This window comes from Galendromus occidentalis, unplaced genomic scaffold, assembly GCF_000255335.2.
Source record: "Galendromus occidentalis unplaced genomic scaffold, Mocc_1.1 scf7180000076320, whole genome shotgun sequence".
Taxonomy (NCBI): Eukaryota; Metazoa; Arthropoda; class Arachnida; order Mesostigmata; family Phytoseiidae; genus Galendromus; species Galendromus occidentalis.
In genome coordinates, this window is record NW_003804309.1 from 21,229 (window position 1) to 26,698 (window position 5,470).

At 47.3% G+C, this 5,470-nt stretch overlaps 1 pseudogene; it reads left to right on the forward strand.

Annotated features, from left to right (window-relative positions):
* The first annotated feature begins 528 nt into the window (after positions 1–528).
* On the forward strand, positions 529–3,091 carry LOC100905952 (uncharacterized; annotated as a pseudogene).
* The last annotated feature ends 2,379 nt before the right edge of the window (positions 3,092–5,470 follow it).

Sequence of the window (5,470 nt, forward strand, 5' to 3'; positions counted from 1 at the left end):
TTTTCCAGAATAGGGGAAGAATGGTCGGCTCAAGCAATTGAATGGGAGTAAGACTCTGATGTATATCGGCGACGACACGGACTTCAAGTGAATCAAGACTGCTCGTCCGGGGAATAATCTAGCTCGTAGGGATACCTATCCCTTGCCCTGGTGGAGAAAACCGCAGCGGCTATGCAGGTTTTCTTTATGTACTTTCAGACCGCATATCAGATAAGTTTCTTGCACTTGGGATTCTGATCGGAGGAGGATCTCGAATCGAACAGGGTTCCGAGTGGAGATTAGCTCGTCTATCCGGAATTGGAAACGGAGGTTTCGCCGAGATTCGATAGATTATAACGAAGTGTGCAGCTGAGTCTCCCAAGAGGACTTCATTCCTTGGTGTTCGCCGTGAGACCGAAGACATGTAGCATCATGCGAACAAAGCGGAAAGCAAGAGTAGCTGAAAATATAGGGCAGTCTGAAGCAGCTGCGAAACGGCCGAAAACATCAACGGAAAGATCCCGCGAAAATCGTGCTCGTCGTCGTGCAATGGCCCAGTCACCAGAGGCCAACACGGGAGATCTTGGTGCGCTGAGTTCGATCCCTGGAGATGGACATAAGAGTCGGCAAGAATCGGCACATTTCATGCGTCAGGAAAGCGATAGTCGAAACGAGCTGGGTGTCCTCAGAAATTATGCTGCGAATTTCGATGGAGGTACTGAATGCACGAGGAATGCGGCTTTCGAAGATAAGTTAAAAAGAGCGACGCAGCGATTCAAAAATATGTTCCTTCACAACGAGTTCGGGCTTAAATGCGATGTCTGTGATCGCCTCTGGTTTCTCCGCGATCTCAAAACAGTGAATCCTAGTATGGCGATGTTTCTGCGAGACCATTTCGAGAACGAGGATACCACGGTCTTCAAGCTATGCGGTAACTGTTTCAGAGTGTGTCGGAAATTTAAAATCCCACCTCTCAGTAAGACCAATGGATATCGATATCCAGCGAAGCCGACGTACTTGCCGAAATTAGATCCTCTATCGGAACGTCTCGTGTCGCCGCGGATACCATATATGCAGATCCGTCGTTTACGTCGTAATGGTTGCTACGGCATAGTCCGGCAAGTCATAAACGTGCCCGTCGATGTGAATACCATGGTTCTGTCATTGCCACGGTCACTTGATGACGACTATGCTTTTAACGTGAATCTCAAAAAGAACATCATTCACGAGTCTTCGTATTTGAGTGGCTTCGTGAAAAAATCAATCGTGAAATCTTGGCTTCAGTTCCTGATTGACCAACCGCTATACAGATACTATGGTATAACTGTAGATTTCTCGAAGCTCAATGAGTCTGTCCCCTCTGCCGAGTCTGCCCATGTTTCGGCAACTGATTTCGATATCGAGGTACTCAATACGGTCACAGAACCAGAATCGGGGATTTTGAATGCACTTCAGCAGACCATGATTTGGAACGAAGACCATTGTCTAGATATCGCTCCCGGACAGTATAACAGGGCCGAGGGCTTATTATTTGATACTTATGCGGAGGAGCTGTCTTTTCCTGAAATTTATCTTGGGGTAGGCCGGAAGATCACGTCTAAGGATGCTGCAGGTGTTCGAGCAGCGCCATATCATTTATGCATGTCTGAAATACGGAGGAGTGACAGACGTGGGATTGTTCCCCAACATGTTCTTTACGTGGCCATGAAAATCATGCGTCATCGAGTGAATGATGGTATTCAAAGCATGTATCGATGTTCAAGAACAAGAGAGACCATAACTAGGAGAATGATTGAGGACCGTACTTTCGTAGAGCGCTTGATCGAAACAAATCAAGCCTTCTTGAAAACGATTCCCAATTCTGTGCAGTATTGGTCGCAACGACGAAGAGATTTATTCGCAATGATACGGCAGCTCGGGAAACCGACCGCATTCCTCACGCTGAGCGCGAATGAAGCACGATGGCCACACCTACTCCGAATACTCCATCGGCTCTCAGATGAATTCAAGTCTAATGAGCAGAGCTCTGAAGCAAACGAGGTCCTGAATCTGCTCGACAGCTCCCAGCGGGCACATCTCGTGGCGGAAGATCCCGTTGCTTGTTGTATATATTTTCATAAGATCGTCCACGTTATAATGACGATATTAATGACGAAACAATCTTATAACCCCTTCGGTCCTCATCGCGTGCTTGACTATTTTCTCCGTATCGAATTTCAACATAGAGGGAGTCCACACGCTCACATAATACTTTGGTTGGATAATGACCCCAATGAAGATCTGAGTGAGTATATGCCACGCACAGTTCAGATGATCACAGATTTGTGTAGCGTCGAGAAAGATGATCTTAACGACCCAGACGGTATTCGTAATCAGACTCACGCGCATACCTTTACGTGTACAAAACGCGGCGAGAAACATTGTCGCTTTAATATTCTCTTTTGGCCAATGTTTCAAACACGAGTTCTATTACCGCTGAACAAGGAGGACGGTCGTCGTCAATTACTGAAGAATCGGGTGAACGACGCTCGGGACAAACTACAAACGAAAGCGTACGACACCATTGAAGAGTTCTTATCGGACATCGGTTGTGATTATGTCGAATATCTAGATTTGATTCGATCAACATTGAAGCGTCCATCAATTATGTTTAAAAGAGACATGCGTCAAACGTTCGTCAACACTTTCAATCCCTGGATTGTCTCAGTCCTGAACTCAAACATGGACCTGCAGATTAATATTAGATCCTTATTCTTGCGCGAATTATGTCGTTGATTATGTCAATAAATCTAAAAGAGGAATCAGCTATCTGCACCAAGAGCTCCTCAAGATACACGAAGCAAATCCTGAATTCGATCAGACTCAACTCATAACTAAAGTGGGTCTTAAAATTCTGAACAGTGTTGAGATGTCAGCTCAAGAAGCGGCGTGGTATTTGTTGCGGCAGTCTATGAGTTGGGCATCTCGCAAGACTGTGATGACTCCAACTATGCTGCCGCAAGAGCGGCACAAGGCACGCAAACGGAAGACGGTCGTGGATGCTCAAAATTTATCGAGTGAGAGTACAGATAACTGGACAAAATCGATCATACAAAAATACGAAACGCCATAATTCTCTGGCCAAGTGCAGCCGGAGACCGGAATCCGGCATTGCAAGAAAAATAACGAAAAAGGTATAAAAAAAGGCACCACCTTTTCGTTCATCTTGGCCACTACAACCTCCTAGTATGGCGATGTTTCTGTGGGACCATTTCGAGAAGATACGGTAAAAAACTGATCTCCTATGAATAGAGGACACAAGGTTAAGGATTCTCAATGATGACGACTGACCGATCACGATCAAATCGAACCGATTCAAATCGAATAGCCAGGCAAGGAAGACCTGAAGTCCATTATAGCATGTCGGAGCAAAGTCCGGCACGAGAGAAGGGGATATCCAGAGTAACGCCGCCGAGAACGCCCGAAAGGAGAGGCAAGTCCTTCCAAGGAACCTCATCTTTTCGCACAAAAATTGTCCCATCGTTCATCAGTCTATCATGCCGTAAGACTGATGAAACTGATCAATCATTCTATAGATAACCGAGAGGTCAGTAAAAGTTCAACAGTTGATCAAGATTATCACCGTTCCCGAGATACTCGACGCGGAAAGTATTAAAATGATCGGACATATCGGAAAAAAAAATCCTATGTTTCACGATAGTATTTCAAGGAAGAAGCTAAACGCAAAGCTGATTGACGACTTTCTCAGAATCTTAAATCTTTACCTCTGGGGGAATACTGTAGGCGTATATAATAATAATAACTTCAATAAATTCATGACACAATAACTTCAAACGTTTTCACGCAAATATGCGGTAGTAGCTCGCTACTACCATCGGTTTTTTTTCACCTCGTCGGCTACCGGAAGTAGCCCAAACGTTTTCAGAATTTCTGGGAACGTTGAATCCGTGATCGATGGAGCCTCGATGCACCCCAGAGTCACCGAACTCTAAGGATCATGCTGACTTGTGTTAACTGATGCTTCCCCGAATCCGAAGAACACACGTTTCGGTCGTTTCTCAAGAGTTTATTTCGCCGCGACTCGTCTCGATATGCGGCGCGCGTTGTCCCTCGGGCGGTGAGCGACCGACTGATCGACGCGCTGGCATGCTCAACGTGCACCCTACTTCTCTCTGTTCTAATCGTTATCAGTGGAAACTCTTTAACAAGTATATCTTTGAAGGCGGGAGATTGTTCCGACGCTGGATGTACAATTCGGTGTGCCACATGTCACATGTTTATCTAGAATCGCTAACACTCGGCCCTTCCTGACTTAGCGACGACCGCGTCGCATTTAGACAATGTCGTTCTGGGGCGAATGTTATCGAAATCTCACTAGGCTTGACAAATATGAAGGCTATGAGGCACGAATTCACAATGGATGTTTTTGAGTATTTCAATTGGACGGATCGAAAACCTTTCTTGGTTTGGGTGTTCTCGTTGATCGTCGGGTCGGTTGCGTATTCTTGGGCGCTTGACATTTTCGCTTATTCTTCGGAGGAGGCGCTGAGGAGCTTGGGCTGGCGGCAGATTCTCGGCTGTAGGCTGGCACGGCGCCGACCGTACGGATTTCGGCGTTCGCGTCACTCTGCCGGCGGGGAGATGTCACCGCATCGTCGTAGAAAGTCTGCGAGTCGTCGGAGTCTGGAAAATGCTCAACGTTCGTCAGTAACCCTTCCCCGCCCCCCGAGAGTCTATCGGAGACGTCGCCTGACGGAACGGAAGAATTCGACTGTTTGGCTACGTTTGTTGGGTTGGAGCCGAAACGCCGCAGTTGGCTCACATGCGCGGTGCTTGAGTAATGGTTATTGTCATCTAAGGATACGACGATGTACGAGTCGTAATCCAGAGCCCGACTGTCCATCATAGGTCCGCGAAACAAGGGGTCCAATTTGCGAGAAGTGCCGTCGGAGGCTCTAGGAGATGCGTCGAACCAGACTATGTCTCCTGGCTGAAGACGTTCAGCTGCTACATGGTGCCGGTCGTAATGTTTCTTAGCCTCCTGGAACGATTTCTGTATTCGGCTTTCTATCGAGGCTCTCAATATTTCCGGGTTCTCTCGCTGGAGTGCCGATGGATGAGGGATAATGTTGAGGAAACGGTCGGGTACGACGGGATCGAAGCCGCATAGCAGGCGAATCGGGGTTTCGCCTGTCGATGCGTTGACGGACGTGTTCAGTAGGAGCTGAACTCGCTTCAGGAGGAGGTCCCATTTTCCCAACCGTTCGTTGTGCAGGAGTTTAGCAAGGAGCGGCGTAATTACGCCATTTACGCGTTCGACTTGACCGTTTCCCTGGGGACGTCTTGGGCAATTTAGATGATGCTTGACATTAAGTTTCGATGTGAATTCTTTGAAGGTAGCTGAAGTGAATGCCGAACCTCTGTCTGAGGTGATCCGCTCTGGGACACCCCAATTTGACATTTTCTGGAGCGCCTCGACTGTCTCTTTCGC